This window comes from Pan troglodytes, chromosome 12 (genome assembly GCF_028858775.2).
Source record: "Pan troglodytes isolate AG18354 chromosome 12, NHGRI_mPanTro3-v2.0_pri, whole genome shotgun sequence".
Classification (NCBI taxonomy): Eukaryota; Metazoa; Chordata; class Mammalia; order Primates; family Hominidae; genus Pan; species Pan troglodytes.
The window spans coordinates 112,443,836-112,456,172 of NC_072410.2; the positions used below are offsets into that span (position 1 = coordinate 112,443,836).

Here is a 12,337-nt window from a genome sequence, read left to right on the forward strand (position 1 = left end):
AGCAGGGCTGAGCCATGTGCCGGAGAGACCAAATAAGCCCATCGCTGTGCAAGCACTGCGACTCAGCAACTCCCGGGTCCCCCATCGGAAGGCATGCCACTATCTTATGGACCACCAAGAAGGCCGAGAGACTCTAATTAAATCACGACAGCTCACCCTCACACTGCGGGACATGTTCTCACTTGGAGAATGTGGAAATGCGGGGGGGAAAATGCAACTTAAAATCAGTGTAACAGGGCATCATCCGGTGCCCACCAGGGTTTGTACAAGAGGCAAAGATTAAAATCAGTTCTTACTTTCATTCCCCTCATCAGCTCCAGGCAAAGTGGCCACCTCAGCCACATCCCAGACTCTTTGGGGCAGTTCTTCCCTCTTTCAGGCATCACATTATGTTTTTATCTTTAGAAGAGGCGTCTAGAAACTTTCAGGGAGTCACCCCCACCCACCTTCTTTATTTGTTTATTTGTTTGTTTATTTTGAGATGGAGTTTTGCTCTTGTCACCCAGGCTGCAGTGCAGTAGCAGGATCACAGCTCACTGTAACCTCCGCCTCCCAGGTTCAAGCAATTCTCCTGCCTCAGCCTCCTGAGTAGCTCGGATTACAGGCATGTACCACCGCGCCCAGATAATTTTTTGTATTTTTAGTAGAGACAGGGTTTCACCATGTTGGCCAGGCTGGTCTCGAACTCCAGACCTCAGGTGATCCACCTGCCTCCGCCTCCCAAGGTGCTGGGATTACAGGTGTGAGCCACTGTCCCCAGCCCACCCTCTTTATTTTGCCTTTGATAAACTGCCCCGGGTGGGAGGAGGATCTGGAATTAGCTCTAGGCTAATGATGTTCTGAATGGAACCAGGGAAAAATGAGGCACCTGTGGGAACGAGGAACTGCTCTGCTCAAAACCATCCCCCAGGGCGGTTCTCCACAAGTCCTGAATGCAAGACTGATTAACCGGCATTCACACAGCTGCCACTGCACCACCTCATGTTATTTTCTTACATTAACAGTTAACTGATATACAGGGCATAATAATTTTTGAAGTACATGGAAGAATGAGAAATAAAAAGATGTCTCCTACCCTAGCCACAGTGGCAACCACTTTGAACTCTGTGTTTGTGAATTCTAAACAGTAGGCACCAGCTCTCCATTATGAAAGGTAAGACAGACCACCCACACTGCCCACCACTTCCTTTCTTCTCTGCCTCTATCCCAGGGTTTTTTTTTTGTTTTTTTTTTTTTTTTTTTTTTGAGATGGAGTCTCGCTGTGTTGCCCTTCCAGGCACTTATGAGGAGTGTGCAGTGGTGTGATCTCGGCTCACTGCAACCTCCACCTCCTGGGTTCAAGCAATCCTCCCAACTCAGCCTCCTGAGTAGCTAGGATTATAGGCATGCACCACCACACCTGGCTATTTATTTATTTATTTATTTATGTATTTTTAGTAGAGACAGGGTTTCACACTATGTTGGCCAGGTTGGTCTCAAACTCCTGACCTCAAGTGATTCGCCTGCCTTGGCCTCTCAAAGTGTTAGGAGTATAGGCATAAGCCACCACGCCCAGCCCATCCCAGGTTTTATAGTACATACATGTTTTTGTTTTTACTTATCCTCTCTATATCAATCAATCTATCTATCTATCTATCTATCTATTTTTTATTTATTTATTTTTTGAGACAGGCTCTCTGTCACCCAGGCTGCAGTGTGTGATCATGGCTCACTGAAGCCTTGACCTCCGGTGCTCAAGTGATCCTCCCACCTCAGCCTCCTGAGTAGCTGAGACTATGGGCACACACCACCACACCCAGTTAATTTTTTTTTTTTTTTTTTTTTGTAGAAACAGGGCCTCACAATTTTGCCCAGGCCGGTCTCAAGCTCCTAGCTTCAAGCAGTCCTCCCACCTTGACCTCCCAATGTGTTGGGACTACAGCCGTGAGCCAAGATGCCAGGCGTTTTTACTTATCTTTATGACTTTATCTTTCAAAATTCCAAACACACATTCACCTTGACCCAGCCATCCCACTTCCAGAAACATCTAATGATACTCCCACCTGTGCAAATAATCTGTGCAGGCGGCCATTGCCTACGTGGTCTGTAACAGCAAACTACTCAGGTGCCCATCTTACGTACTCATAAGAAATATTCTTCAAGGTGTATTTTTATGTGAAAAGAGAAGCTGCACAACAGCAAGCAGAGCTTGTTACCATTTATGAAAAAAGAAGACAAACATACGTGCTTGTGTGTTTGTGCTCTGGAAGGGCTTATGAGGAAAGAATAACATTGGCCGGGAGGGAGAGAGACGGCTGGGTGGACATGGGCCCTGGGGACTTTTTTTTTTTGTTTTTTTTTTGAGAGGGAGTTTCGCTCTTGTCACCCAGGTTGGAATGCAATGGAGCGATCTCAGCTCACTGCAACCTCCGCCCCCTGGGTTCAAGCGATTCTTGTGCCTCAGCCTCCCAAGTAGCTGGGATTACAGGTATGCGCCACCATGCCCAGCTAATTTTTGTATTTTTAGTAGAGATGGGGTTTCACCATGTTGGCCAACCTGGTCTCGAACTCCTGACTTCAGGTGATCCACCTGCCTCAGCCTCCCAATGTGCTGGGATTACAGGTGTGAGCCACTGTGCCCAGCCCCTGGGGACTTTTTATTAAGAGAGAGGATTCTTCTCTCCTCCTGGCCAGTTAAGCCCAGCTCTGGATATGCAGCCACAGGAGGCCAGCCTCTCCAACTGCAGTTTGCCCCAGACGAGGACAAGCATGGCCCCTGTTTCATGGAGGAGTTGAGGAATCACATCAGACCCAGAACAATGTGCAGATAGGGGACCCCTGCACCCCCTGCCTCCATCATCCAGAAATATGACCCACCCTGGGGCTTGGGGATGACGCCTGCCAGCATGCTCTAAAGGGCTCAAAAAAGTCCTGGTTCTAACATGCAGCTAGTTCACTTTAGAAACTCAATTAATTCACAAGAGGAAATGGCCATAGAGATTTCTACATGGAAAAAAAAAAGGGGGAATGTAAAATCAGAAGATCACTATTACCAAAATACCTGACAGAAGAGAAAAAACAACAAAGATGCTACTGAGGTTTTTGGTTTGTTTGTAGAGATAGGGATCTTGCTACGTTGCCCAGGTTGCTCGAACTCCTGGCCCCAAAGTGATCCTCCCACTTTGGCCTCCCAGAGTGCCTGACAAGACTGCTATCCTGTTGGAAGAGCTCTGGACCTGGCTTGGAGATGTGGGCTCCCTCTGGATTCTGCTGTCACTGACAGCTCTCGGGTCTCACCCAGGTGAGCTCTGGACTCCTTCCTGTGTTGCCTTGGCGGATCCCAGACAGCTCTGTGCCCAGAAAGCCCCCCTCCGGCTGTCAGGGCTGTGTCCCCCAGAACTGCACAGTGCCCAGGGCATCACTCACTGGGGCAGTTCCACTTCCTAGGCCCAGATGCATGGGTTGAATCATGTCCTCCCCTAAAAGATGTTGAAGTCCTAACTCCCAGTATCTGTGAATGTGAATTAGGGTCTTTGCAAGGACCTATTTGCAAAGGTAGCCTGAGGACCTGAGGTTACCTTGACTGCCGCTAAGCCCTGAGGTGGTGGGAGCCCTCCTGACCACTGAGTTGAGGGCCTGGGCCATTGTGAAGGACCAGCCTTGCGTGGCACCTGAGGGAGAACCCACAGATGGATGGCAGAAGGACAGGTGGAGGATGGATGCCCGGCCTGAGGCCCTGCAGCACCCGTGGTGGCTCCTCCTGTGCTTTCTGCCCTGGCCCTCGGGTTGCTGTGTGGGGCCACTGAGTCAGCAAAGACGTACACACGCAGAGCCCGTGGAGCTCGCTAGGTGTTCACATGTCACTTCCACAAACAAGTCCCGGGTGGCACCGAGCCAGGCTCCAGGGCACAGGGGAAAGGCATTGAGTGTGGGCTCAGAGCCAGCTCCACCCACCCCTGCTGGGGGACCTTGGGGAGGTGGTCAACTTCCCGGAGCTCTGGACTCCCCCCGAATAACAGGGATGGCAGGGTGGTCGTGATGATGAAGAGGAGGCCTGGGGCACCCGACCAAACCGCATGTGGCTCCTTCACCATGCGGAAGCTTTTCCAGAACTTCCTGTGTGTCAGAGGGAGTGTGGGCAGTGAACAAAACCCATACAGTCCCTGCCTCGGGGGCTGACACCACACGGGGAGCACGGGGGTGAGGAGGAGAGGGGAGATGGCTCATAGACGGGGCATGGATCTGTGGATGGCTGCCCCAGAGAACCCCCAAACTGATAGAACATGGCAAGTGTCCTAGGAGCGCTTATGAGGATGAGGAATAACTGGTTTTATGGGAAGGGAGGGATGGGGGTGCGGGGCACCTGGGAGGTTGAGCTAAGCTGTGGAGTAGGGAATGGCCTCCCAGCCCCTCCAGCTCCCGCAGTCAGGCCAGTGAGTGGCAAAACAAGCTGCTGCAGCAGGTTGCCTGAGGCTCCCAGGCAGCACGAGGGACACCCAGCCCAGGGCCGGCCCCCCATGCGGCCTGGGGCAGGAGTCCCACCTCTCCGAGTCTGCAGAACCAGGCAGGGGTTGACCCACAGGGCTGTCCCACTCTGCGCTATGTCCCCCAGAGCACTGAGACTCAAGCTGGGGCACCCCGCAAACCCTGCACATCTCCACTTGGTCATTCCTAGGCTTCAAAAGGGCCCATTTTCCCATCCCTTCATCAGCTCAGCTGCTCTCAAGGCTTTCTATTGTCCACACTCCTCTCAAACTGTGGCGTTCTTGCAGCCAGCATCTGGAGGGGAAAGCAGGGTTTGTCTTAGGCGTCTCTAGTCCAGCCTCCCGTCTGACGCTGTAAGAGCAGCAGCGCACGTGCAGAATGGACCAGTACGTGAGAAGGCTGTGTTCTGCACCTGCTCGTCCTCATTCCTCACTCCTTTCAGCTGAAAGGTGATGACGTTCCTCCTGGCAGCGTGTCCGTGTGTGGTTTAAGGGGATGGCATCGTACTCCTCTCTGGCACGTGGCCAGAGAGAACCAGCTGTGAGCAGAATGAGACAGCTGCTGCTATGGCCTCAACTGTGCCTCCCCCAAATTCCCATGTTGAAGTCCTAACCCCAGGTCCCTCAGAATGGGACTGTACTTGGAGACACAGTCTTTAAAGAGGTCATTAGGTTAAAATGAGGTCACCAGGGTGGGCCCTAATCCAATATGACTGGTGTCCTTATAAGAAGAGGAGATGAGGACACAGACACACAGGGGAAACCGTGTGAAGACACAGCAAAATGACGGCCATCTGCAATTCTAGGAGAGGGGCCTCTGGAGGAAACAACCCTGCCAACTCCCAACCCTGCCAACACCCAACCCTGCCAACACCTTGGACTTCTGGCCTCCAGACCATGAGAAAACAGAGTTCTGTAGTTTAAGTGCCCAGTCTGCAGTCCCGTGCTACAGTAGCACAGCAGCCACCCTTGGGGAACTGACCTACAGCTGACAAATGTGTGTTATCGGTGTCTCTGGGGCAGGAGTGATGCCAGGTACCTTACACCTGCTCTCAGCAGGGACAGCCAGAAGCAGCAACCGTGGCCTGTGGGGCCCATTTTGTCAGATACTTTACCTATTAGTCACGCTTCACCACAAGTAAACCAACCCTGGGAGAGCCCCGGAACCTCTGAGAGGCAAAGCCAGGGCTTGGACCCAGGCGGTCTGGCCTCCTCCCCAGGCCTTGCATGGGCAGCAGAGGGGAGGCTGGCCCAGGCAAGGGCGACGTGGTGATGGACACATTGTTGGCTAGTGGCAGGCCCTTTCTGCCTGATTTGCACCCCTGCATTTTTCATTATCAAAATGAGCCACCTTCTGTGAAGTTCTAGGCCCTGGGAGTTGAGGATCACTGCCTTAAGAATCCACTCACCTCAATGAAAACCAAATCACCGCTCAGAACGAAGGGAGAAATTTATCCCAGGATGGATCGGTGATTTATGTTCTTACCGATCCCATTGGAATGCCAAACTCATAACACTTATCTGCCTGAAATCACAGATGCGTATAGAAAGGGAGGCACCAGATTAGGGGCAGTGCCAAACCCAGTGAGCACACCGCTAGAAGGTAACAGGCGGAGTGCATCATGGTCTGCTGGGGAGAAGCTCCCTGCATTCCCAGCACCTTCCTGCGTGTGCCAGAGGGCAGACGTGTGCGCCTGCGGCCTCCTGCCTCACTCAGCACCTCCTCTGGAAGTGCTTCCTACCCTTCACCCTCTCCCAGGTGACCCAGCTGGGCCTGGCACAAGGTGGGTGTCTGTGTTGGGTGAATGGACACTCTTGCTGTGGTTGCAGTTGCTGTGTATACACACATGCACAAGAACCTGCTTTGAGGTTTGGCTAACTTCAGAGGTAGGGAGGTTTGGACAAAGCTGGTATCCCAGTGTGACCCACTTTCGGAATGCAAGGGAGAGAATTCAAGCCTCACAGAGAGGAGTGACACCAGCCAGGAGCCTCTGAGCTGTGTCCCAGGAGCCCCAGGGACCTTCCTAAGGCTTTGGGGGTCCACAGGATGGGCAGGAGAGGAGGAAGGACTCTGGGCCTCCGGGCCCAGCACTGACCAGAGCAGCAACCCTCTGATCTGTTTCTGCATCTGTTCTCTTTCAAAGAAAGGATTCTGCTGATGCAAACAAAGTCTGATGCCAAGACCTGCTCATCCTAAGGTTCCAGGTCTAGCAGCATAAACACAACAGAAGAATGTGGAGGCAGAAGAGTGTAGGGACCCCAAAATAGTACAATACCTTTGCCGCTTCCTTTTGAAAAAATCCCCACCCCAACAAGGAGAACAAGAAAAAGAAAAGAAAGACTGTGCCTATGACCTTGATCACATCCACAAGCCCCAACACACATCAGTGGGAAGTGGGCAGGGAGATGGCAAACAGCTGAGCAGGGAGGGGGGCCAGGGAGGAGAAACAGGGCAACTGGAGCCCCAAAATTCCAGAAGGCTCAGGGATAGGGGGTCCCCAGAGCCTCAGGAGGTGTGGGAGGCAGAGTCTGAAGGAATGTGCAAGAATAGAGCCTGTGCCGAGACCATGTGCTCCTCTTACTCTATTGCCTTTTCTTCCAGGGCACACAGCCGGCCTACATTTCCCAGCCTCCCTTGCAGCCAGGTGGTACCATGTGACTACACTCTGGCCAATGGGATGTGGCCAGAGTGATGACCACACTTCTGGCCTGGGCCTCCATAACTCTCAGGGCAGCCCTTGCTGCACACGCCCTTTCCTGCCCTTTCTTGCTGGGCACCTGGAAGCAGACTATCCAGGGGAGGACTTGGAGGCCCCAGAGGGCATAGACCCTAAAGCATTTCTCAACCAGGCTTTCTCATCTGAACCACAGCCTGCAGTCAATGACTGGTGTGCCCATTTCCCCAACCAGTCATGCACCTAAGGATGGTGTGTAACTGGTTTCATTCCAGGTATGCAGGAGGAAAGTCGTTCCCTGCACACCATGATGCCTTTGCTGTGAGTCCTTGATTCCCTCCTGGAACCCCGGCTGAGAAAGGCTGTGAGACGAAAGACCTGCTAAAAAGAAGAAACTTAAGTCCTTGCGTGACTGCGTGGAATAGAGCCTTCGTCTCCTGCGGTGACATCCCACTGCAACACATCAGGAAACACTACTTCACTGGGCCAAGCAAAGGTTGGCACTTGTTTCTTACAGCAATTAGCCACCCCTGACCAACATGGAACCCTGTACTGCGACTCAGCAGTCGGGTAACCACCCCCACCCCAGCCCCATCTCCACAGCTTGGGGGAGGAATCTTCTCTGGAAAGACACTGGACAGGAGAACAACAGGCCCAGAGGAAGGCTGGTGAGGAACCCACAGAAGATGGGTGAGTTGAGGGAAGTCCGCCCTCTCCAGCCTACCTCCTTGCCCTGAGCAAGCGGGCAGCCAGCCGGGATCAGCCTCCGAGCAGGGGACTGGAGGATCTTTCTCCAGGGAAGTGGAAACATCAGCCTGTCCTTGGGGCCTGGTGCCAGCGGGGTGCTCAGTGTATTCCAGGCTGTCGGGCCCTCTGAGTGCCGAATCCCGGGCTGAGCACTGGGATGCCGGTCCCCAGTCACCAGCTCCCTGGGGGGCTTGAGTTATGGTGTAGGCACGCCCAGGATGGGGCATAAAAAGTGAATAAAGTGGGGTCCAGGGGAGTCACTCATTCCCGGGGCACTCGGCGGCTTGCCTAGGACAACGGCATTTGGAATCACAACCGAATGACAAGGAGGATTTCAAAGGCTGCAGGAGGCCCGGTCCCTGTAGGCCACATCCAGGGGAGGACACAGTGAAGATTCTAGGAGCTGGGAAAGTGGGGTCACTCCTGGCTAGGCCGAGAGGAGGCAATGTCAGCTCCACCTTAGGGACAAGGGACCGAGGCTTCGGTGGGGTGGTGGGCTGTGGACCCAGGAGGTCTGAGTGGAGAGCCCACCTCCTTCCCATTGTCCTGCAACCTCCCCTGGGCCCTTTCCATGCCAAGACCATAAGCAGCCGTGGAGGCCACCCAGGGTGCTCCTGGCTGGTGTCCAGCACTCTGCTTGTGCTCGCCAGGACAGCTTTGCAAGATGGCCTCCCCACTGGAACTTTTATGAAACTGGTAAATGGAGCCCATGAATGCCAAATGAAGGTGACGGCCACACACACACTCCCAGTCACTCACTGGGACAGCCAGCATTTGCTTATTAACAAGGGCCCAGATGAAATATGTAATCTGAAGGACCTCATTTTAGCTCTCTCCTGGAGGCTGTCGGGCCCGACGCAGGCTGCCTCACAAGAAACGGGGGGCGGGGGGAATGCTGCATGCTGCTGTGACCCCTCTGTCATTCATTAAGCAAAGGAACCAACCTTATTGGTGCTTGGCTGTCTAGTAAGACGACCGAGCAAAAGCAAGCCTTTCTGCAGAGACAGAAAGCCACCACTCACGTTTCCCAGCAGAAATGGCCACCTTGCTCCAGTAATTAGGCAAACCCAGCCTTCATTTCTCAGGAAGTCTTTCATCTCCAGGGAGGATGGTGGGGTGAGGAATGGGAGGCCCAGGGGAGGGCAGTCTATTTGAGAGCAGAACCATCTCCTGCTCGGCTTAAAAAGATTCATATTCAAGCAAAGCTCGGATCAAACTAGTAACAGTTGTCTGAGGGCATCAGCGATGACGTTTTAATTCATGGTGATGGAAACACAGGAGAGGGAGTTAATGAGTCACTTACAGCCACCTCTGTGGTTCTCAGTTACCCTGTTATTGTTCTTAATCTGCTGAATTGTAAAAAAAAAAAAAAAAAAAAAAAAAAAGAAGAAGAAAAAGAGGAACAAGGAAAGAAATGTAAACCTGCAGCTGGGGAGCCCTGTGAGAAATAGTTAACCCAGAGTCGGTATTGCCTGTAAATTAAAGCCTGTTTAGTGGCACAGTTCTAGCAGCTGCTCAGCGAGGCTCCTGGGAACCGAGGGCTTGATTGTCCTGTTAATCCCACCTCAGTGCCGGCTGACGGCATTGGTTGGCATCTCATCCCATTGCTCCAAAACGCTTTCATCAGTCAGATCCCCGAAGCTTGCCAGGCCAACCAGACTCTGAGATGCTTTGAGGGAAGGCGACCAGAGAGGTGGGAAACACCAAATGCTTATGAGAGACCCAGGCTGGCCGGGGCGCTGTGGCTCACACCTGTCATCCCAGCACTTCAGGAGGCCAAGGCAGTGGATTGCCTGAGCTCAGGAGTTCAAGACCAGCCTGAGCAACATGGTGAAACCGTCTCTACTAAAAATATAAAAAATTAGCTGGGTGTGGTGGCACGCACCTGGTAGTCCCAGCTACTCGGGAGGCTGAGACGGGAGAATTGCTTGAACCCGGAAGGTGGAGGTTGCAGTGAGCTGAGATGGTGCCACTGCACTCCAGCCTGGGCAACACAGCGAGACTCTGTCTCAAAAAGAAAAAAAAAAGACTGAGGCTCAGGAAGAGGCTGGAGAGGCGTTTGTTGTGAATTTGAACTTCAAGGAATCAGAGGGCTCAGGCCATTTGAGATGAGAGCTTGTTCTGCCTGGGGTGGAACAGGAAGGTGGAAGGCAGAAGGGGCCTGTGGAAGACAAACAGGTTTGTGCTCTTTCTTATCCAGCACCCAACCCAGTTCTTTCTCCCCGTGACCGCTGGACCCACACGGCCCCTGCAGCTAAGCCCCTCTCCTAGGGCTGACTGCATTTTTCAAAACAACTCGGGCCTGTGTCCTTCTTTTCTCCAAATAAGCAAGTGAGAGTCAAGCTGCCTGCAGCCTTAGCTTCCCGGTAGTTCTTCTAGGAGGGGCCCGTTTTGCCCCCGGGTGATTGCGGGGAGGCTGTGCCGGCTGCCAGGACCCAGGTGCAGGAAGGAGCCGATGCATCTGGGACCATCCAGGCTGAAGTGTGGCTGGGCCGACGCTAGAGGGAGCTGTTGAACAGGCTCCCAGGGCCTGAGCTGAGACCCCGCCCCTCTCAGGTGCCTCTGCGTCTCCACCTATAAGCTAGGGCTGCTTTGTCCACTATGGTCACAACCAGCCACACGTGGCTACTGAGCACATAAACCGTCGCCAGTCTGAACTCATATATGTGCCCTTAGTGTAAAATACACGCCGGATTTTGACGACTTCATATGAAAAAAAATAACATAAAATATCTCATTAATACTTTTTCTTTCTTGATTACATGTGAAATGGTAAATGATACCACTTGGGATCTAATGGTTTAAATCAAACAAGTTTTAAATTTCATCTTTTTTACTTTTCAATGCGGCTATAGAAAAAGTTACAATCACATAGGTATGTGTCTCCCACTATATTTCCCGTGGGCAGTGCTGGGTAGAAGTAGCATTCAGTGGGTGATACCAGGGACCCTGGATCTGGGGCTACCAAACAGGGACTCTTCAAGCTCATTAGCACCCTGTGGTATCCTTTATTTATTCACTCCTTAGTGCCCTTGAATGAAAGATCATGGCGTTTGTATTTCATAATTACCTGTGAGTCCCACACGGTTCTCTTTTCAGCAGGGAGGGCTAGCCTGAGAATGCTGCCAGAGGCCAGCTGCAGTGAGGACCCCAGGTCTGACCCCAGCTAAGGAATGAGGCTGGTGGGGAGGGGCTGCGGAAGGAAAAGGTTCCTCCTTCTCTTTGGAGCTGGAACAGCCAACCCTGCTGAGTCAGATCTGGGGAAAGAGGAGGTTAGTAACAACTCTAGAGTGACAGTTCCAGGGTGTGCCTGCACCTAAACCCAACCCACTGACCTAGAGCTCATTTCTGGAGGCCTTCCTGAAAGCTGTTGCATCACGGCATTTTACCCACTGGACGGGCTCCAGGCCAATGACCTGTTGTTGAGAAATCCAACCGAAACCTTCTTGACTTCTTACCCATCCCCAGCCTCTTAAACTCCCCACAACTCCCCAAAACCTTACAAGAAAAACATAACATATGGGAAGAGAGGGAGAGAGAGAGACCCAGCAGGGCATAGAAATCCCCTTCCTCTACCAATCTCTCCTTCTTTTCCACCCTCTCAAGGCTGAAATGCCCTAAATGAAGCTGGTGAGAAGGAAGAGGTGGAGAAAGGAAAAGGGAAATCCCCAAGAGCTGTACTTTCTCTTGCAGAAGCTGCTACTGCGACAGGAAGAGGAATGTGTGGGTGGCTGTCCCTGCACACCTTGTGCCTCTGCAGATATGAGTTCACCCATGTGGCATGCTCGCCTCAGCCACCCTGCCAACCCCTACTTATCCACCAAAGCCCAACGCAAAGGTCACTCCTCAGGCTTGCCTTTCCCAGCCCCTGCAACTGCTCTTCCCTTTGAATTCTAACAGCATTTTTCTAGTATGAACTCAGCTTTGAACGCATCACTTCTTTGTCTTTTTCCTTCATTAGACTGGGAGCTCCTGGGGGAAGGAGAATCCTTCATTTGTCCCAGTCAGAGAAGCTGCTCAGCGTGTTCCAGCCTCAGGGCCTTTGCACCTGCAGTTCCCTCCACCTGTCTGCTCTTCCTCCCCCTCAGTGTCTGCAAGGCTCACTCCCTCCAAGTTCATGTCCTTGCTCAACAGTCGTGGGGAAACCTCCTCCAAGGACCCACCTCAAAGAGCATCCACCCTCACCCTCTGGTCCCTCACCCTGACCCCTTTCTCAGCATTTCCTGCCACCTGGCACTATATTTACAAAATCTCTTGACTGTCTGCCTCCTTTTGTTCACCACTGTACCCCCACAGGGCCCAAAACAGGGCCTGGCACACAATTCAGTCAATAAATATGTTTGAATGAATGGTTGTGTATTCCAAGCGCCTAGCACAGTGCCTGAGCAAATGAACAAAGCAATGAGTGAGTGATTCTTTTTCTAGGATCCCTCTTATTCTAACATTCTGTGA

At 52.4% G+C, this 12,337-nt stretch overlaps 1 protein-coding gene across 15 annotated transcripts in view; it reads right to left on the bottom strand.

Annotated features, from left to right (window-relative positions):
- The window catches only part of HPCAL1 (hippocalcin like 1), a 127,185-nt gene that overhangs the window by 7,904 nt on the left and 106,944 nt on the right, over positions 1–12,337 (bottom strand). For 5 of the 15 annotated variants that reach the window (XM_009441959.4, XM_016942942.3, XM_054677007.2 and 2 more), the window contains one exon: positions 10,956–11,142. The gene's annotated coding sequence lies outside the window, so the exon portion shown is untranslated. 15 annotated transcript variants of the gene reach the window in all.